Here is a 23,784-nt window from a genome sequence, read left to right on the forward strand (position 1 = left end):
TAAATTTGCAAAAATTACTACATTTCTGTTTTTTTCAGTCAAGATGGGGTGCAGAGAGTACATTAATCAGAAAAAAAAGAACTTTTTTGAATTTACCAAATGGCTGCAGTGAAACAAAGAGTAAAAAATTTAAAGGGGTCTGTATACTTTCCGTACCCACTGTAGATATGACAGAAATGTACCCCACATCACGTAATACTGTATGTGTGAGTAATTTAGCTGCCCAAAATTTTTCAATGCTTTTTTGAAGTGTTTTATGACACCAAGATGTATCACAGAGCAGTTAATACTATATGGGTGAGTAATTGAATCCAGAAAAATGTTTCTATACTTTTTGGGAGTGTTATATATTACAGAAATGTAGCACAATGCACAAAATCTATTGATGACAATATAGTCAATTTTTGCAACAACAAAAAATCTGGTCACATGCAGTACCTATATATTTAGCAATGGACTGTGAAGCACTCAGCCCTGCCTTGAGCCTTTATTTTACCATTCTCCCAACTCCTGCAACTGTTCCTAGGCTAAATGCACAATGTATCTGATACAAACAGCAAAGTACAACATTAGTTTTTAGAATGACTGTTAGTATGATGGTTCATCATCAGCACTAGAGGATAATTAAAACTGTGCATACACAGGCCTGGACAAGCACTCTCTCCTTCCAATACAAACTGTCCCTGAGCTATGCAATGGCATCAGTGAGCTGAGTGTGGCAATGCCTGTCCTTTTATACCTCTGATGTTGTAATACGGCCAGCCAATCACAGTGGCTACAGCATTACAGTGATGTGCAGGCAGTCCTGCATGTTTAGTGGCTGATACCCTCGGAAGAAGGCACTACATCGAAACGTGCGTTGGGGTGGGTGGCAGCGCGGTTTCCCTGGCAATTACATTGATAGCCCACATTACTCTTCTTAATTGATCTTGCTCTGCATTCACTTTAAATTATTACTATGACAGTTATGTCAGGATAAATTGTACCTTGTGCTTGTACATTATTAAAATCTACTCACTATATGGTGGTTATGGACTGCTATTGCTATGTATATTTGCACAATACACTTGCACTTTTGGAGCTGATTGTGTGTTATATATTTGTTTACATTATTGGGACATTGTATGCCTGCTGCGCACTGCGTTGTCACCTTTGTGGTGAATCCTTGTCATTCCATGCCATCCCTAAAATATTTTTTATCATCTGAAATCTCATTTGTGACTAAATAAAGTAAATAGTTTTATATTTGGTTCTTGTAGTGCTGCTTTCTTATAGGATTTCTTCTATCTGGAACTTTCACTGAATTTCACTGTACTGGTGAAATACATCCTAGCACCCTTGACAATTTGATTTGAGGTGCCTGTGTGGTCTGGTATATACGATATGTTTAGTGGCTATGTAACAGGCGCCAAACATGCAAGGTGGGGATTTGAGTCTTAAATCGAGCACTGCCCAATGCTCGCTGAGTAAAGAGCACATCTGAGCATCCAGGTACTCCAGTGATATCCAAGTATCACCGAGCACGTTTGCCATCCCTAGTTTTTAACAGCTTTTATAATAGCCTATGAAGGAGGTTACAGCAGAAGTAGAGCATTCAGTTTCTCTGCAGCCCTCTTTATGCTGTGCAAATGGATCCTGGGGAGGGCTGTGTTTGTTTAGATATGGTTGATTTTTGTCTATGCCAATAAAGACAAGGGGGACCTACCTCATGGTAGCCTTCTGATTCTAAGTCCTTCTAGTGAAAATCCGTAGTGAAAGGTTCCAAAAGTTTATGTGAACAGAGCCTAAAGTGTAGCAGCACAACTATCACTTATATGGGTAAAGGTAGATTTCAAATCTTATGATTGCTAGTAACATGAAGATCACATATCAAGAATATGAGAAATACATATCAGCCATAAATACTTTCCATCAGTACTAAGTTTGTTTCCCCATAGCTGAAATCTGCTTAGCATACATTTGTTGCGCCTAAACAAATTTTAAGCACAAGTATATTAAGGAGTTTACCATGCAAAGTTATTAGATTTAAATTATTTTCTTAAATTTTGGCATCAAATAATGATGAGTTTCCTCATCTTCCTTGCAAATTTTGAAAATAATTAGCTACCAGAGAGTGATACATAAGACGGTAAGGTTAATCACCAGGGCATTCAACCAATTATTAACCACAAAACAACCTATCATTAACAGGGTACATAAAATGATCATAGTAATTACGAACTTACAATGTATAACGTTCCCTCTGTGGCCCAAGTGATTAATGTAAATGATTCACTGTCAGATAAGCAGTTTAAAGAGATTGACTTAATATTTGAATTATTTTCGTGGACTGAATATTTAAGTTACCATTTCTTAATTTCCCGTGGTGCATGAAGGCCGATTTTTCAAAGTTTGATATTTACATAAATTCATATAGCACTAAAATGGAAAATATGTAGAAATACCACAATATAAATAAATCTAAATTTTAATATAATTATGCACAAAATCAAGAAACAAATATTAGTAACATTAACATTCTTTAATCAATATATGCATTGTAATTAAAAAAGAAGACTTCCGTATGTATTAAATATATTTATTACATTGCTTTATTAAAAAGAAGATGCAAATTACATTTATGATATATAAATACAGCGGGTTGAAATAAGTATTGAACTCGACACTGATTTTTTAAGTAAATATATTTCTAAAGGCGCCTTTGACATGAATTTCTCATCAGATGTCGGTAACAACCCATCCAATCCCCACCGGCAATTAAATAAAACCATACATGCCAATAAATTAAGTTATGTGTAACAATGGGAAATTATCAAATGACACATAAGAAAAGTATTGAACCCATGAAGAAAGAGAGGTGCAAAAAGCCGTGGAAAGTCATGACATCAGCTGAAATATGTAATTAATTAGAAGGCAATCCTGCCACTTAGTGAAAAATAATATCATCTGGGTCAACTAATCTAATATATAGACATCCAAAAAAAGAACAAAAAGCAATTTTGACCATAAAACAATGAAACTTTATTATACACACTAGAATACATAAAATAGAATTCCATAAAAGGTGGAAAAAATATGCAAAAGTGATTGCCACCATAAGGCAAAAGCGTGGATGCCAATATTACCATATACAAAAAAGTAGACAGAATGAATCCTTATAGAATGTGGTAATACTTGCACAGTACAGAGCAGAAAGTATACAAAATAAGGTAAAAAAAATGATTGCAAAAAAAAAAAAAAATATATATAGATATATATGCACTGCGCAGAAAAAAGTCTCAACCAGGCATGCTAAATGGTTCTACCAATATCCTCATAGAAATATATAAAGCATAGTAAATAAGATCCTAAAGTTGGACCATATATGGATAAAGTACTTGAAATTTAAACCTATATCAAAGGAACAGATAATCCCTAACAAACTAAGACCGGCCTAAATATAAATAATAGTAGCCTTATAGTAAATATAGCAGCAAAAAATCATGCTTGCAATTCAAAGAGGCCAAGTGGTTAGAGGACATATATAGCCAGGTAACAATAATAAAGGATCAATAAGGACAGGGAACCTATCTCAATATAAGCTCAAATATGCAGGATGCATAGGTAAGGTGAATGTGAGGATAGCAGCCCAGTAAATTACCTGATGGTGGTGACAGCAACCCTATCTAATCTAATATATAATTGCCTAGAATACTACTTCCTGCAATTTGTGCCAACTTCCGTGGCTTTGTCCGGAGCTAATGTCCGGAGCTAATGTCCGGAGCTAATGTCCGGAGCTAATGTCCGGAGATAAGTGACGTCAACAGTGTCCAGTGTCTGATTGGTTGCCGCCTGCTGCGAGCGACCAATCAGAAACGTGCCGTACTGTGACACACTCCGCCCGCCATTTTGGTGTGATTTTTGAATTTTTACCTCACAGCAAGTTTCTACTGCATGGAGGCGGGCCCAGTGACGTTGCTCTTCAAGCTCCTGCCGAATTTCGTCAAAAAAATGATAATACCATTTACCAAAACTATATATATTTAGTTGTGAAGTGGTTCAGTGACATTTTCACACCAATTTTGAACTTTTGTTTGATGTTTTCTCCATATACTGCCTATTATTTTTGTTCTTTCTTACTATTATTTATTAATTGTATTATTCTTACATTTGAATAAATAAAGTATATATGGATTCTAGACTCCCGATTCTTTAGAATCCGGCTGCCATCTAGTGACTTATAAAATGCTGTTTCGTTATCAAGGCGCGACACAAGAAATATCTCAACATTTTTCTCATTTGACAACCATTTGCAATTCGTATGCTATCCACTTTTTAGATTAGCAGTAATAAAAGTTTACAAGACCAAATACAGTTTCCTATGTGAAAGAATTACAATGTATCTGCAAGAATTGGATGCTATATGCTGTCGCCGTATTGAATCCAATTTTTTTTATTCCCTTAAATTTGAATAGGCAAGTCCTATCCATTACGGAAGGAAATAATCCATGCTGCTATTATTTTCACGCACAGAGTTGGTCTGCAAAAAAAAAGTTCAATAGCATAGGACTAAGTGCTGTCTGTGTGTTGTCCATTTTTCATAAACAGCACTCACACCGAAAATATGGTCACGTGAACTTGGCCATATTGCCCTTTTTGCAGATTAGCTATTTACTACTTCTGCCTTTTTAGATCTCTTTTTCCCTGAATATTGAATGGTTAGTAGCCCATTTTGAATGAAACAGATAAATAAAATAACAATAAAAATCTAGATACCATATGATGAAAATAATACGCTAACTTTATTTGGATCTTTTGGACTTCAGCAATATCATGTTTCCACAGTTTCTACCCTATTACCGATTTTTTTCACTTTTTTATTTTTTAATATTCTTAAAGCAATAACATTTTTATTTCTCAATATACTGTATGAAGCTTTATGAGGACTAATTTTTGTGTGTGGGATGAGTTGCAGATGCCGTTGGTACTATTTTGCGGCACAAATTACTTATTGATCACCTTTTAGTCCTCTTTTCTTTCACTGCGTTGGATGATTAACGTCTTAATTTTATAGTATGGCCTATTATTTTTTTCAATGATACCAATGAGGTAATATAGTTCTGAATCTCTTTTAAGATAAGCATAAAAATATAGACAAATGTGCACAATGTTTGTGTTGCTAAAATATATGTTGCCTTTCCTAATTAAGACAAACCCATTGTGTAAATGTTAGTGGCTGCCCTGCTACATCCTTGGATAATACTGCTAGAAATTCTTCTAATGAAGATAAAAGCTGCATGTGAAATATCCTCTCTAAATCTTCACTTTTTTTTTAGAGGTGACCTATTATATTAGTAGGTGGCTTTTGGCTTCATGCTGTCGACATTGATTAGATTATATCATTTCACAAGTTCATATCTTAAAGAAACACTAAGGTTTAAGGCCAATTACTACAAAGTGCTGAAGCTGTTTTACTTGGTAATTTGTGCAGCAATTAACACACTTGTAGATTTATTTTTGAACAGTGAAATACAATTGCTTCAAGTTCAGAGGTTTGAGGTCAAGCAGTACAAAGGATGGTAATCTCTTATGGTCATTAATATAATAACACACAAAACAGTAGAGCTATTTCTGTGCATTGAGATAATGTAGCGGCATATTCAATGCAAAGGGAGAAAAAAACTACAAGGTATTAATCAATCCAACTCTACATAATATTTATGTAGCTTAATGGCTAAGCTCCTAATGTGCTCTGATTGCTAAATTCATTTTACCCACTTTGCATGCAAGGGCAGACAATATACTAATTTATTAATTAAACTGCTTGCCAGTTCTTTTTTGGCTTACCCTTTTTCCAGCCATTGACATTTTCCATCTCACTTGTTCCCGGTTTTTTTTTTTACTGTTTCACTACTTTACTCTCTTATTTATTCCTTATATTTCAATTACTTTTAACAATGTAATGAATATTGATATAGCCGGCTAACTTGAACCGTTAATAAATCTATTGGATTCCTCAAAAGTGAAAATACATTTAGAAAGATATTTTGTTATAAATAAAGCAATTAAGGATATTTGACGTATAATATGTATTGAGAAATGCTTATTGCAGAATATGATGCCTGTTATGAGTGAATAGATGAGTTAAAAACAGAGATAGAGAAACATATAGCCAATGCTGCAGCTTTCTAGCTATTGTTTTCCTTCATCCTTAAAAATGGATTTACATCTACACTGCTCAGTACTGCAGCACAATGTTCTACTTCTGAACAAATGCTACATAGTGAAAGGAGATTCTTCTTGTCTGTGTATTCAGTAAATGGAAAACATTATGGCAGCTATAGAAGTCTCCACCCAGCAGCTCAGAGACAACTGAAGCATTCAAAGGGGAATTCTTGAGTAAAAGCATGCAATAAAATGCAATCGATATAATACATGCAGACCTAAATCTATTTTTTTTGGGTGGCTAGATGAATCGCAATGTTTTAATATTTTGAAATTGGCTGCTAAATATTATCTATATAACAAAACCCAGACTCATATTTAGATGAGTCACGCAATTGATTATATATTGCATCAGAAACAACGTATCTCAAAAAGGAGGACAAATGGAGTTTTTATTTTGAAAAAATACCTTTATTGACACTATAATGAATATGCAAAAGGACAGATAAAACCATGTGCTATAAAGGACACCCCAAAAAGTGGTGCCATTTAGTACAAAGCATAGCTCAATTCACAATAACAAACTTAGTAATCGTAAGATGAGGACTTGCTTGTTGAGCTCAGAGAGTCATATTACAGTGCCCCCTGCTGTAAGCAAAAAGTACCATCAGTCATTATACTATTGCTATGCCTATACTAATGCCCAGGGTGGCATGGTTTGTGGTCAAGAGCCCAAGGTCCAAAACCAATCCGACATTACAATCATCAAAGTCTCCTCAAATTCATTTATAAGATACACAGTCAGAAAATCATCTCACCCAGTACTAAAACGCCAGCACCCAAACCCCGACGCGCGTTTCGCTATCCGTTGACTCTGCTTCCTCAAGGAGGAGTACTATTCTTAGTCAGGCTGCAGGGCCTTTTATCTCCATAGTAACAAGTCATGTGATAATTACATGACCAGCCTCACATGATAATGTATTAGCGGCAGGACCTTTCATCTCCATAGTAAAAAGTCATGTGACAATCACATGACCGACCTTACATGGCAATGTATTAAAGGCAGGACATTTCATGCCCATAGTAGCAAGTCATTTGACAATCACATGACCGACCTTACATGGTAATGTATTGACGGCAGAACCTTTCATCTCCATAGTAACAAGTCATGTGACAATCACATGACCGGCCTACATGGTAATGTATTAATGGCGTGTGCACCCACAGCTAAAAAACATATTATACATATGAAGCATGGTACAAAGAAAGAGAGAGGCTCTCACCACACCACAGGATTTGAGGTAGGTAGTTGAGTATTCGATTATCTATCTCTCACCATCAAAGATAATATCAATGAATCATTTTTCCGCAGCATGTCTCGACATTTGCGTAAGATCTCAGAGAAAAAACAACTGCACATCAAGTCAGCAATGCAGCACATCTTAAACTTGGGCATTCCTCCAAATAACTGGCAGTATGTACTCAAGCTTATGGAGAGCATGCAGATGAAAGCTCAAGCATTCCACAAGCAACAAGTTTTATGGCCTCTCTGCCTGCACCACCACCTACAGAACCATCCGCCCATGATTATCCAGTGTGCCACTCAAACTGCCAGCAAACCAGGCCACCAGATGAGGAATGGCATGAATTACCACTCATCCAAATGTATACAGCTGATCATATGCCACCTTAACTCCATCAACACCACCACCATGACTCAGCAGGTGGCCCAAGTGTTCATGGTCCTTTTGGCCAATTCCAGCCCCCTGATACCATCCTCCTTAAAACCCTTGCCTCTCCACATCCTGATATCTGATATCTGTCGACTCACTATCAACCAACCCACCAGAATCTTTTGTCCAGGTACCCCAACCCTTCAGATCCTCTACCACATGTTTTAATTTACAGTTTTTTTTCTTTTTTATGTTTTTAATTTAAACAAACCAAAGGTCTTGAGGCAACATGTGCCTTACATGTTATTTGAGCCAATTTCTGCCAATTTCTGGCTTTATTTTAAATATAAATAAAACAGCAAATGTTGAGTTAAATATGTCTCTTTTAATGTGTTTGATTGCACACACTCCATTTTTTACAGCAAGAAAACAAAACATGGGTATGGTTTTTCATGTTTGTAAGCCCTTTTGTTAAAAAAAACTTTCATAACATTAGTAAGTTGCCAAGGCATTGATCCCTCTGGTGACACAAAATAGATCGCCAACATCTCAAGGATTTTGATGCCAGAAGGGTCAAAGCGTGTCACAGCAACATGGGATACTTGTACGGGACTGAGGCTTGAACCTCTATCAGTATCCAAAGTTACAAGGTAATCATGGATATGCATGAAATTATGTAGGATAATACATGCCTGGATGATGCCAATTTACATTTTATGGGCTTAATTGGAGGGCTGACATCACCATTAATCGGGCTACCCTTGTAACGTGAAAATTAAAAAATCCTACATTGATGGTTTAGTGATTGGCAGTACTTTGTGTGATATGACTCTCTGATTTAAGGGCATAAAAAATTAAAGTTTGAAAATTGCAAAATTTTCAAAATTTTCTCCAAATTTCCGTTTTTTTTCATATTGAGGAAAGTTTGCTACTAACATGAAGTACAATATACAGAGTTATAACCACATAAAGTGACAGTGGTCAGAATTGTAAAAATTGGCTTGGTCATTAAGTACCAAATTGACGCTGTCACTAAGGGGTTAAATAGAATTCAATTTGTAATCTGGCCTTCAAGTGCAGCTGTACAACCACATATATGGTGCTGTCAATCTCTGACAACAATATTTAAATGACACAATTGTGAGGCATAATCAAGAAGCCACCTCACAGAAAAGCTTGATGTGAGCCGACGAGTTGCCATTGTCCCTGCCATCTTGGTGCTCGTACGAAGCCCAGCATGTAAGGAAATCAGTAATGTTTCTATACGTATACTGCTATATTGATGTATAAGGTACAAGCGAAACATGTGCAATATATGACATGAGAGCAATATGTGACATGAATGCAATATATTGTTGCAATTAATGAAATATAGTGTAGCAAATATTAAAATGAATAGCGAGAAGAGATAGGTAAATTATATTGTGGATGATAGTTATGGGAGAACGTTGGAATTAAGTGCTATTACAATGTATGTTTCTTCTCTCGTTTGATTTATTTAGAGCATGACACATGAGGTTATATTTGTCCTAACAAGAGTCCTTATTATATTTTTATAGTAATGTTCTTTATTTATTACTTTGCTCATTCATTTTAAAATATAACTGATACAAGTAAAAATTTAATATTGTCATACCAATTGTAAACAGTGAAGTATGTGTATAGTACAAGTGATTGTAGGTTCAAGTCATCTAGGGAGACTAAATAATGAAGTAAAATAAATTAAAAAATGTTTGAAAAAGTATGTAAATAAGTTTTAGTTACCACCTTTTTCAATTGAAACAAAAAATATTTTAAATGTGTTGGAAAAAGGTGAAGCAAACATTTCTTTTAAAAAAACTTACTCAAACTTACCTTAAGAATTTTGTATGCAGATCAATGTTACCACACAATGAGCAAAGTAAAAACAAAATACAAAAAGCAATAGTATAACTGCATTTTTTAACTATTTTATTGCACTTGTTGTTTTTCGTAGTTCTTAAAGGAGTTATCTGGGACTATTTAGAGAGCACCCATTGACCCTCTAGTCTCTACAACTAGTTTAAAGTTATATGCAGCCCATTTCGCCTTTGAATTATACTGTACAGTATTCGAACAAAGCAACTGTACAGTTACAGTTCAATGTCCATATATGTTTTAAATTATAATCTCGCACCAGACTGTAGAGATACAGGGTTAGTCGGTGCTCTCATTCTCTGGCCTGGCTGTCTTTAAAAAGACTACACAGACCAGGGTTCATACCATTGAACTCCCGCTCTCTCTCCCTGTGGGCAGAACACGACTGAGACAACACAGGGTGATGGTAAAACAGTGTGCCAATGATTTATTGAACTACCAACAAAAAATAGCATATTGAACAGTCCCAGCAAAAAAACAAGATGGTGCAAAATGCAGAGTCTTACCCTTCTGCTGACTCACTTGGATTAGAGCTGATTCCAAGGCTGAGTGCAACAAAAAAACAGTTTTTATGAAGAGGTAAGCAATAGACTGGAACAAGGTGAGTCATTGGACGTGGTATATTTTTATTTTTCCAAATCATTTGATACAGTGCCACACAAGAGGTTGGTACACAAAATGAGAATGCAGGGTCTGGGGGAAAATGTGTGTAAATGGGTAAGTAACTGGCTTAGTGGTAGAAAGCAGAGGGTGGTTATAAATGGTATAGTCTCTAACTGGGTCGCTGTGACCAGTGGGGTACCGCAGGGGTCGGTGTTGGGACCTATTCTCTTCAACATATTTATTAACGATCTGGTAGAAGGTTTACACAGTAAAATATTGATATTTGCAGATGATACAAAACTATGTAAAGCAGTCAATACAAGAGAAGATAATATTCTGCTACAGATGGATTTGAAAAAGTTGGAAACTTGTGCTGAAATGTGGCAGATGCAGTTTCACAATCTACTATATAATTGTCTAAGGGTCACTTCCGTTTGTCCTTCTGTCTGTCTGTCTTTCTGTCTGCCATGGATATTCATTGGTCGCGGCCACTGTCTGCCATGGAATCCAAGTCGCTGATTGGTCGTGGCAAAACGCCCACGACCATTGCCACAACCAATCAGTGATGGCCACAGTCCGGTGGCAATATGGCCGCTCTTTCCTCCCCGCAGTAAGTGCCCGCTCTATACTCCACTCCAGTCATCCAGTCAGCCCTCACACAGGGTTAATGCCAGCGTTATCGGTCTGTGTGACCAACTTTTTACTATTGATGCTGGGCAATATACTACGTAGCTGGGCAATATACTACATCACTGGGCAATATACTACATCACTGGCCAATATACTATGTCACTGGGCAATATACTATGTGACTGGGCAGTATACTACGTGGCTGGGCAGTGTACTACGTGTCTGTGCTGTATACTACGTCGCTGTGCAATATACTACGTGGCTGGGCAATATACTACATGGCTGGGCAATATACTATGTCACTGGGCAATACACTACGTGACTGGGCAATATACTACGTGACTGGGCAACATACTACGTGACTGGGCAATATACTACGTGGCTGGGCAATATACTACGTGGTTGGGCAATATACTGTGTGGCTGGCCAATATACTACGTGGTTGGGCAATATACTACGTGGCTGGGCAATATACTACGTGGCTGGGCAATATACTACGTGGTTGGGCAATATACTATGTGGCTGGGCAATATATTACATGGTTGGGCAATATACTACGTGTCTGGGCAATATACTACGTGGCTGGCCAATATACTACGTGGGCTGTGCAATATACTTCGTGGCTGGGCAATATACTACGTGGACATGCATATTCTAGAATACCCGATGCGTTACAATCAGGCCATCGTCTAGTGTTAAATGTAAGGTTATACACATGGGAAGAAGGAATCAATATCACCATTACACACTGAATGGAAAACCACTGGGTAAATCTGACATAGAGAAGGACTTGGAGATCCTAGTTAATGATAAGCTTACCTTGGAGTAGCCAGTGCCAGGCAGCAGCTGCCAAGGCAAACATGATCATGTGGTGCATTAAAATAGGTCTGGATACACATGATGAGAGCATTATATTGCCTCTGTACAAATCCTTGGTTAGACCGCAGATGGAGTACTGTGTACAGTTTTGGGCATCAGTGCTCAGGAAGGATATAATGGAACTAGAGCAAGTACAAAGGAGGGAAACAAAATTAATAAAGTGGATGGGGGAACTACAATACCCAGAGAGATTAGCAAAATTAGGATTATTTAGTCTAGAAAAAAGACGACTGAGGGGCGATCTAATAACCATGTACTGTATAAGTATATAAGGGGACAATACAAATATCTCTCCAAAAATCTGTTTATACCAAGGAAGGTGACCGTCACAAGGGGGCATTTCTGCATCTGGAGAAGAGAAGGTTTTTTCACCAACATAGAAGAGGATAATTCACTGTTAAGGCAGTGAGAATCTGGAATTCTTTGCCTGAGGAGGTGGCGATGGTGAACTCAGTCGAGGGGTTCAAGAGAGGCCTGGATGTCTTCCTGGAGCATAACAATATTGTAACTGACATTAATTGGGTTCTTTAGAAGGACGTAGATCTGGGGATTTATTCTGACAGAATACAGGCTGAACTGGATGGACAAATGTCTATTTACTATGTGACTATGTTACCCCCACCAGTGGCTTCCTTATTTTGGTGGGCCCCCACAGTGAGTAGGTAATGACAAACTTAGGAAGATGATAGTTTATTGATACAGTTAGGTCCATATATATTTGGACAGAGACAACATTTTTCTAATTTTTCTAATTTTGGTTATAGACATTACCACAATGAATTTTAAACAAAACAATTCAGATGCAGTTGAAGTTCAGACTTTCAGCTTTCATTTGAGGGTATCCACATTAAAATTGGACGAAGGGTTTAGGAGTTTCAGCTCCTTAACATGTGCCACCCTCTTTTTAAAAGGACCAAAAGTAATTGGACAGATTCAATAATTTTAAATAAAATGTTCATTTTTAGTACTTGGTTGAAAACCGTTTGTTGGCAATGACTGCCTGAAGTCTTGAACTCATGGACATCAACAGACGCTGTGTTTTCTCCTTTTTGATGCTCTGCCAGGCGTTCACTGCGGTGGTTTTCAGTTGCTGTTGGTTTGTGGGCCTTTCTGTCTGAAGTTTAGTCTTTAACAAGTAAAATGCATGCTCAATTGGGTTGAGATCAAGTGACTGACTTGGACATTCAGGAATATTCCACTTCTTTGCTTTTATAAACTCCTGGGCTGCTTTGGCTTTAAGTGTTGGGTCATTGTCTATCTGTAGTATGAAACGAGGACCAATCAGTTTGGCTGGATCTGAGCACATAGTATGGCTCTGAATACCTCAGAATTCATTCGGCTGCTTCTGTCCTGTGTCACATCATCAATAAACACTAGTGACCCAGTGCCACTGGCAGCCATGCATGCCCAAGCCATCACACTGCCTCCGCCGTGTTTTACAGGAGATGTGGTATGCTTTGGATCATGAACTGTACCACGCCTTCGCCATACTTTTCTCTTTCCAACATTCTGGTAGAGGTTGATCTTGGTTTCATCTGTCCAAAGAATGTTCTTCCAGAACTGTGCTGGCTTTTTTAGATGTTTTTTAGCAACGTCCATTCTAGCCTTTTTACTCTTGATGCTTATGAGTGGCTTGCACCGTGCAGTGAACCCTCTGTATTTACTTTCATGCAGTCTTCTCTTTATGGTAGATTTGGATATTGATACACCTACCTCCTGGAGAGTGTTGTTCACTTGGTTGGCTGTTGTGAAGGGGTTTCTCTTCACCATGGAGTTATTCTGCGATCATCCACCACTGTTGTCTTCCGTGGGCGCCCAGGTCTTTTTGCATTGATGAGTTCATCAGTGCTTGCTTTCTTTCTCAGAATGTACCAAACTGTAGATTTTGCCACTCCTAATATTGTAGCAATTTCTCGGATGTGTTTTTTCTCTTTTCGCAGCTGAAGGATGGCTGGTTTCACCTGCATGGAGAGTTCCTTTGACCGCATGTTTACTTCACAGCAAAACCTTCCAAATGCAAGCACCACACCTCAAATCAACTCCAGGCCTTTTATCTGCTTAATTGAGCATGACATAACAAAGGGATTGCCCACACATGTCCATGAAATAGCCTTGGAGTCAATTGTCCAATTACTTTTGGTCCCTTTAAAAACAGGGTGGCACATGTTAAGGAGCTGAAACTCCTAAACCCTTCATCCAATTTTAATGTGGATATCCTCAAATGAAAGCTGAAAGTCTGAACTTCAACTGCATCTGGATTGTTTTGTTTAAAATTCATTGTGGTAATTAGGGTTGAGCGACCTTTACTTTTATAGGATCGGGTCGGGTTTCACGAAACCCGACTTTTTCAAAAGCCGATCCTATAAAAAAGTCGGGGTCGGGGTCGGCCGAAACTCGAAACACAATGCAGTGCATTGGGTTTCCAATGGTTCCCAGGGTCTGAAGGAGAGAAACTCTCCTTCTTGCCCTGGGATCCATATTTAAGTGTAAAATAAAGAATTAAGATAAAAAATATCGCAATACTTACCCTCTGACGCGCCCTGGTACTAACCGGGAACCTTCCTTCCTTCGAATCAGCCTTCCAGGACCTTGCGGTGACGTCGCGGTGACGTCGCGGCTTGCGATTGGTCACGCGGCCGCCCATGTGACCGCTCGCGCAATCAATCACAAGCCGCGACGTCACCGCGACGTCACCGAAGGTCCTGGAAGGGCTGATTCTTAGGAAGGAAGGCGGCCGGAAAGAAGCAGGGCGCATCCGAGGGTGAGTATATTCTTATTAGGTATATACTCACCCTCGGACGCGCCCTGCTTCTTTCCGCGATGTAACCGCGACGTCACCGCAAGGTCCTGGAAGGCTGATTCGAAGGAAGGAAGGTTCCCAGTTAGTACCAGGGCGCGTCAGAGGGTAAGTATTGCGATATTTTTTATTTTAATTCTTTATTTTACACTTAAATATGGATCCCAGGGCCTGAAGGAGAGTTTCCGCTCCTTCAGACCCTGGGAACCATTGGAAACCCAATGCACTGCATTAATGTTTCGAGTTTCGGCCGACCCCGACCCCGACTTTTTTATAGGATCGGCCGATTTCACTCGACCCAACTTTTGAAAAAGTCGGGTTTCGTGAAACCCGACCCGATCCTATAAAAGTAAAGGTCGCTCAACCCTAATTACCACAATGAATTTTAAACAAAACAATCCAAACAATCCAAAGCAATCTTAAACATATCGGGAATCGGTATCGGAATTCCGATTTCAGATTCAGAAGATCGCCGACTTCATGGCCGACCCCACACTGGGGTCGGGTCGGGTTTCATGAAACCCGACTTTGCCAAAAGTCGGCGACTTCTGAAAATTGCTGACCCGTTTCGCTCAACCCTAGTGGTAATGTCTAAAACCAAAATTAGAAAAATGTTGTCTCTGTCCAAATATATATGGACCTAACTGTATATGAGGCCAGGTGACTTGATTTTCCCAACCTGGATTCTCTAAACATCTTTGAGGATTCAGTGATAGTCAATGAGGCAGCTCTGTATTTCTGCAGTTGGAACCATGATGCCATGTCTTCTGTAATGCCGAGTCTCTCTGAACCCAGGCAGCTCCTCCTTTTTAAAGGTCACAACTTTTAATTTAGGCTTTCAACCACAGGCTTGGGGGAAGGTGGTAGGAGGCCATCCCTCACAGCTGGTTTGTTCAACCAACATGCATAGATTGTCCTTCATATTGCAGAGCACCAATGGGTCAACATATTAACATTCAAACATTGTGCTTTTGTTTCACAAATATAGTAGAACAATAGTAGAACTGCAATACTAGGAAAGATACAATAGGTAATCAGCAGCCATTCAACATATGGCAGCCATTGAACATTAATTCAATGGCAATAAGGGTCAACATTCATTCCCACATGAACTCTAGCTCATGTCCCTGGGCTTACTGAAATAATATGTCTGGATAATTCAGATTAAATGTGATGCCGTTACATAGACTAAGTTACACATTATTTTTAATCACTTCAGCAGAAGCACATCACATGTTTTTAATAATTTTAAATGCCTATTATGCCTACTATTGATGCCTATGTAGCATCAATAGTAAAAATATCTAATGTTAAAAATAATAAAAAACGAAAAACCTGCTATTCTTACCTTCCGTCGTCCGCCGAGGCGCGTGCGGCTGCCGCCAGCTTCCGTTCCCAGAGATGCATTGCGAAATTACCCAGAAGACAAAGGCTGTGTGCACACAATGCAGATTTAGTGCAGATTTAGTGCAGATCTGCAGCGGTTTTTTCTACACAGAAACGCTGCAGATCCGCACTGTGATTTACAGTACAATGTAAATCAATGTGAAAAGAAAAAAGCTATGCACATGGTGCAGAAAAATCCACGCAGAAACGCTGCGGATTTCAAAGAAGTGCATGTCACTTCTTTTGTGCAGATCTGCAGCGTTTCTGCACTCCTCCATTAATAGAAATCCGCAGTGGTAAAAACTGCGCAAAATCTGCACAAAATCCGCATCAATTCTGCACAAAAACCACACTAAATGCGCATAAAAAACGCGGCAAATCCGCAACTGCGGATTCCGCCAGGAGATGCGGATTTTGTGCAGAAAATTCTGCACCTCTTTTCTTACATGTGCACATAGCCGTAGTGGTCTCGCGAGACCGCTAAGTCATCTGGGTAATTTTGCAATGCATCGCTGGGAACGGAAGCTGGCGGCAGCCGCGCGCGCATCGACACAGCTTCGCTGGATGCTGGCGGGTGAGTATAGAACTATTTTTTATTTTAATTTTTTTTTAACAGGGATATGGTGGCCACACTGCAGTATACTACGTAAGCTGTGTTATATACTGCGTGGCTGCTATATACTACGTGGCCAGAGTTAGATACTGCGTGGACTGTGTTATATACTGCGTGTGCTGTGCTATATACTACATGGGCAGTGTTATATACTGTGTGGGCTGTGTTATATACTGTGTGGGCTGTGTTATATACTGCGTGGGCTGTGTTATGTACTGCGTGGGCTGTGCTATATATTTCGTGGGCAGTGTTATATACTGTATGGCCTGTGTTATATACTGCATGGGCTGTGCTATATATTATGTGACCTGTGTTATATACTGCCTGGCCTGTGTTATATACTGCGTGGGCTGTGTTATATACTGCGTGGGCTGTGCTATATATTACGTGGGCAGTGTTATATACTGCATGGCCTGTGTTATACACTGCATGGCCAGTGTTATATACTGCATGGGCTGTGCTATATTCTACGTGGGCAGTGTTATATACTGCGTGGGCAGTGTTATATACTGCATGGGCTGTGCTATAAACTACGTTGGCAGTGTTATATACTACGTGGCTGCTATATACTACGTGGGCAATACTACGTGGGCAATGTTATATATTGCATGGGCTGTGTTGTATACTGTTTGGTACGTGGCCTATGCTATATACTATGTGGCTGCTATATACATACATGCATACATATTCTAGAATACCCGATGCATTAGAATTGGGCCACCATCTAGTATGTATATATATATATATATATATATATATATATATAAGAGTTTTTGGCAAAGCCAGCTTACCGCTTTGAAGAAATAGGAATACATCCAACCGGTGGTTACAGTTCGAGCGGAAAATGGATTGGGACAAATCCACACATGTAAAGAAAAACTTTTTGTTTCTCCAGCGATCAGTCCAATGGTAGAGTAGAACATACTTTTTATTTATCCATTAAAAAGTTCCATATTTCTTCAGTTACAATATTGCATACATTCAATCCCTTATGGATGACATGTTTTGACACCACATGTGATATATATATATATATATATATATATATATATATATATATATATACAGTGGGGCAAAAAAGTATTTAGTCAGTCAGCAATAGTGCAAGTTCCACCACTTAAAAAGATGAGAGGCGTCTGTAATTTACATCACAGGTAGACCTCAACTATGGGAGACAAACTGAGAAAAAAAAATCCAGAAAATCACATTGTCTGTTTTTTTAACATTTTATTTGCATATTATAGTGGAAAATAAGTATTTGGTCAGAAACAAAATTTCATCTCAATATTTTGTAATATATCCTTTGTTGGCAATGACAGAGGTCAAACGTTTTCTGTAAGTCTTCACAAGGTTGCCACACACTGTTGTTGGTATGTTGGCCCATTCCTCCATGCAGATCTCCTCTAGAGCAGTGATGTTTTTGGCTTTTCGCTTGGCAACACGGACTTTCAACTCCCTCCAAAGGTTTTCTATAGGGTTGAGATCTGGAGACTGGCTAGGCCACTCCAGGACCTTGAAATGTTTCTTACAATGCCACTCCTTCGTTGCCCTGGCGGTGTGCTTTGGATCATTGTCATGTTGAAAGACCCAGCCACGTTTCATCTTCAATGCCCTTGCTGATGGAAGGAGGTTTGCACTCAAAATCTCACGATACATGGCCCCATTCATTCTTTCATGTACCCGGATCAGTCGTCTTGGCCCCTTTGCAGAGAAACAGCCCCAAAGCATGATGTTTCCACCACCATGCTTTACAGTAGGTATGGTGTTTGATGGATGCAACTCAGTATTCTTTTTCCTCCAAACACAACAAGTTGTGTTTCTACCAAAAAGTTCCAGTTTGGTTTCATCAGACCATAGGACATTCTCCCAAAACTCCTCTGGATCATCCAAATGCTCTCTAGCAAACTTCAGACGGGCCCGGACATGTACTGGCTTAAGCAGTGGGACACGTCTGTCACTGCAGCATCTGAGTCCATGGTGGCGTAGTGTGTTACTTATGGTAGGCCTTGTTACATTGGTCCCAGCTCTCTGCAGTTCATTCACTAGGTCCCCCCGCGTGGTTCTGGGATTTTTGCTCACCGTTCTTGTGATCATTCTGACTTCACGGGGTGGGATTTTGCGTGGAGCCCCAGATCGAGGGAGATTATCAGTGGTCTTGTATGTCTTCCATTTTCTAATTATTGCTCCCACTGTTGATTTCTTCACTCCAAGCTGGTTGGCTATTGCAGATTCAGTCTTCCCAGCCTGGTGCAGGGCTATAATTTTGTTTCTGGTGTCCTTTGACAGCTCTTTGGTCTTCACCATAGTGGAGTTTGGAGTCAGACTGTTTGAGGGTGTGCACAGGTGTCTTTTTATACTGATAACAAGTTTAAACAGGTGCCATTACTACAGGTAATGAGTGGAGGAAAGAGGAGACTCTTAAAGAAGAAGTTACAGGTCTGTGAGAGCCAGAAATCTTGATTGTTTGTTTCTGACCAAATACTTATTTTCCACCATAATATGCAAATAAAATGTTAAAAAAACAGACAATGTGATTTTCTGGATTTTTTTTTCTCAGTTTGTCTCCCATAGTTGAGGTCTACCTTTGATGTAAATTACAGACGCCTCTCATCTTTTTAAGTGGTGGAACTTGCACTATTGCTGACTGACTAAATACTTTTTTGCCCCACTGTATATCTTGGTACCGTGTTAGCCGGTAGCTAGAAAAATATTTAGAATTGAGAGTCCTCAGTGGTTGATACTATTTAATGGCTAACTGAAAAGATGGTAATAAATTGCAAGCTTTCGAGACTACTCAGGTCTCTTCATCAGGCATATACTAATACAGAATCGGAAGAATCACATATTTATATGTAACACAGAAGAGAAATAATGCAATAGATAAGACAAGTGAGGTGAAGCAGAACTATCATTATGGGAGAGGGACAAATAGTTGTGGCCATAAATATTGGAACAGTTCATAGACAAGGAGTGTGAAAGTTTTATTGTCATTTGATTGGGGTCTGGTTCTGTGTTGTGATGCCCACACAAGTTCTAAGGGGCAAATTCCTTAATTGATGCAAAAAGACAGGACTCTCAATTATAAATATTTTAGTATATTGAAGCATTAATATTTCCTTTAGCTGAAACTAAGGGACCTAAGTAAACCTCTAAAAACAGCCCACAATATTATCACTCTCCTATTAAAATTTCCAGTTGGCACAAGTAACCTCCTGATATTCGCGAAACCCAGATTATTTCATCAGAGTATATAAACTCAACAATCCAAAAAATCCATCTCCTTCTCCTTGCTTCAGAGTCAAGTGGCCAGCTGATTCCTTTACAACATTTCTTTCAACACTAGGCAGTGTGCTTGTTAGGTTTGCAAGTAGCTGCTCGGGCAAGGAAATCCATGCCATCAAGCTTCCAGCACATGTTTTTGTGTTAATAGTAATGCCAGAGGAAGGCTATAATTCTGCATTTTTTGAGTGAGTAGAGCATTGCTGACTCTTGTGGATTGTGTGTCTCAACACCCAGCAATCCTGCCTAGAGTCTTTTCGTGGACTGCCACTTCCACTTTTTAAATATATTACTGTTACGATTGTGTAACAATTCACATGGGGAAATAGATAAAAAGCTAGAAAATGCAACTGACTCAGCTAGTTCCTGTACAGATTAAAGATCTGACGCTACAGTCTCTAGTGATTCCTACATGGGCCCCAACAACAGACTAAATGATGGCAGCTCACACCTATGCTGCCTGAAATGCCATTGAGCACTTCATGTTCCTCCTAAGGATCTGGAGGGCAGAGCAGAGTGTGATTTACCTCCAGAACGGAAGAGTGCTGAGATAGAAAGAGATCCCAGTGTGAGTTAAAACAAACCAACGAAATACAAAATGAGAAGATGAGGTACATACTGCTAGAGAATATGCTGCCTACTTCCTAAGCAAGAAACAGAAGATAGATGCAGCATAATTAGCAGATAGATAACCCTAGCTTTTCTTTCACTGACTAGCATAAACAGCAGTATGGCTGGACATCCAAATGAGACTGTCACCAGAAGAAAATACCGGCAGGGGGGAAAGTATATATAGCCGCACCCAAAAGGTGACTGGGCAGACAAATTAATAAATGAACACATCTGTTACCCTGAAAAGAATAAAATAAGTATAATAGACAATAAACACCCAGATACAAGGTGCAACTGATATGGTTCAGTGGACAGAGAAGCAAAGGGTTCAAATCCAGACGCATGACAATTATTTGTAGTTGATCAAATGATATTTAGGAGGGAAGAAATTTCACTGACTTGTTACAATGGTGGCATCATATTACAGAACCATGCTCCAATAAATGGAGCCACACTCTCACACAACTGTTGACAGAGGGAGGGTGCTTGACTTTATACATCTGTGACAATGGGCATGAATAAAAAACCTGGCATCAATTATCAGGAAGTGTGTCAAAATTATTTTTTTCCATTTAAAGTGTACATGCTGGTATGGAGACATATAAGATAATATAGAAACCTGCCAAAACAGTGAGTACAAAGCCTTTAGAATCTGTATGAAAAGGACCATGTACAAGAGGAGCTTTCTTTTTACCTTCCCCTGGAATCATTCGAGTGAACATTATAGTGATTTACAGTGCATGGGTACAGTTCATGTGTCTTACATATTCTTTTCTTTGTTTTATAATGCAGTAACTTGTTTCCATGACAATATTTTATAGTACTCTGTTCTCTGACCTTCAGATGCAATGCTTATTTTCTCCTGTGAAGAATAAATCATTACATCTAAAAATAAGCAAATAATTATTAAGTTATAACAATTATAACATATATAATAACAATTTCTTTGTTATTTAGTATAAAAAAATTAGATAACAACAGGAAAACTGTCATATGTATTAATGATATTGTATTTTAGCATGGTTTTCTTTATTCTTGAAAAATAATTCTATTAAAAGCTTTGGAAGAGGTTATCTCAAGAAATACATGACAAAGAACTATAGAACCCAAGAAAAAATCACTGTGTAGCAATGGCTCAGTCTATCATCATGTCAAACCAAAACATATAACCAAGAGTTTTCCTAGATTTTGCTACCAAAGTTCTCCAAAGGGAACCATAAACCTTTAACAAAGTTACTGATGATAACTGGACACTTTCTGTCACAAACTTATAATGTAGGAGATCACATTTCAACCTCCTGACTGTACACTTGTAGTATATTTGCTTGTTTATGGAAATCTAGAAGGAATAATGATGACAGTGTAATTTCTGAACTGTATCAAAAAACTTGGCACTCAATAATGCTTGTAGAAAATAAAGTCATTTATTTTGCATCAGGACAAACAGATCAGCTGTAGCTCGTATCTTGCTAAACGTTTTCGGTCCTTTGTGGACCTTCCTCAGAGCAAGTTTATCTAATGTAATACAGAGATTATACAAAATAGAAAAAAAGAAAAATAAGGATCAAAATAACAATCTGTCAATGTCGAAACACATTACATAACTCAATATAAGACAAAAAACATAAATAACTGCAATATATGTCAAAATGCTGAAATAACAGTGACTGCAGCTGATAGACTAGTTTCCAGAGAGACAAGCTCAGAGCGTTTCCAGAGTGACAAAACACAAAACGTGACGTCCATTAAATAGAGAGTCATCAGTACCAACTTGAGATCCTAATGGAAAGGATATTGTGGAACGGAGAGGCGAACATATGTGCTCCTTATGGATCTAAGTGGGTGACGTACATAAGCCGAGGTATCGTGATGCGTACTAGAGACGTGCCTAACAGAACAATGCCATAATCGTGCTCTGGTGTATCGTGCCAACATCTCATGATCTGGAGAAGAGAACGTAGTGTCAAAAGCAGAGTAATAAAACAGAGGCAATCTCAACAGTTCAAGAGAAGTAAGATTACAAGGAAATACGGTGACAATGGGATAGCTGCCCATGTTGTGTGTCCTGTGATGCTAAATAGGCTGATATAAGAGAATAATCACCTGGAGCGTAGGATCTGGACATATACCCAGATGCATGAGTATGCTGACACTATATGTAGAGGCAAATTTCAGAGGCTGCAATGTTCAAAAAGAGATTCAATAAGAATAACCCAGGATATAAGGGAAATCTACCACATGGTAAGTGTAGGATAATGATGGACAAGCTTACCACTAATGGAGACCGTAACTGAGCAGATAAAGCTGCTTGGGCATACGATGTGCCCACACTGTGCACTAAAATGGTGAAACAATGATGGGTCAGTGTAACGCACTCACATAATGGAGGGGCGTTCTTGTTCTAGTGTAATTTCTGAAGATAGCTATGTTAACGATTGTAGTTGCCTGTGTGATGCTGTACCGATGCATCATGGAAGTTAGACAAGAGCATAGAGGAAGAAGTGCAGGATGGGAGCACAACATTAAAACATAGGCTTAAGCTAGAAAACAGGAAGGGCAAGAGCATAGAGGAAGAAGCGCAGGATGGGAGCGCAACATTAAAGCATAGGCTGAAGCTAAGAAAACAGGAAGAGCAAGAGCATAGAGAAAGAAGTGCAGGATGGGAGCGCAACATTAAAACATAGGCTGAAGCTAAGAAAACAAGAAGAGCAAGAGCATAGAGGAAGAAGTGCAGGATGGGAGCACAACAATAAAACATAGGCTGAAGCTAAGATAACAAGAAGAGCAAGAGCATAGAGGAAGAAGCGCAGGATGGGAGCGCAACATTAAAGCATAGGCTGAAGCTGAGAAAACAGGAAGAGCAAGAGCATAGGGGAAGAAGTGCAGGATGGGAACACAACATTAAAGCATAGGCTGAAGCTAAGAAAACAAGAAGAGCAAGAGCATAGAGGAAGAAGTGCAGGATGGGAGCACAACATTAAAACATAGACTGAAGCTAAGAAAACAAGAAGAGCAAGAGCATAGAGGAAGAAGTGCAGGATGGGAGCGCAACATTAAAGCATAGGCTTAAGCTAGAAAACAGGAAGGGCAAGAGCATAGAGGAAGAAGCGAAGGATGGGAGCGCAACATTAAAGCATAGGCTGAAGCTAAGAAAACAGGAAGAGCAAGAGCATAGAGAAAGAAGTGCAGGATGGGAGCGCAACATTAAAACATAGGCTGAAGCTAAGAAAACAAGAAGAGCAAGAGCATAGAGGAAGAAGTGCAGGATGGGA

At 38.9% G+C, this 23,784-nt stretch overlaps 1 long non-coding RNA gene across 1 annotated transcript; it reads right to left on the minus strand.

The window, feature by feature from the left end:
- Positions 1-21,911: 21,911 nt before the first annotated feature.
- Positions 21,912-22,857, minus strand: LOC138671969 (uncharacterized). The gene is made up of 3 exons (XR_011319508.1): positions 22,785-22,857; positions 22,616-22,690; positions 21,912-22,455 (listed from the first exon to the last, which is right to left on the minus strand). It is a non-coding gene; the product is annotated as an uncharacterized lncRNA (long non-coding RNA).
- Between the last annotated feature and the right edge of the window lie 927 nt (positions 22,858-23,784).

Source organism: Ranitomeya imitator, chromosome 3 (assembly GCF_032444005.1).
Source record: "Ranitomeya imitator isolate aRanImi1 chromosome 3, aRanImi1.pri, whole genome shotgun sequence".
NCBI lineage: Eukaryota > Metazoa > Chordata > Amphibia > Anura > Dendrobatidae > Ranitomeya > Ranitomeya imitator.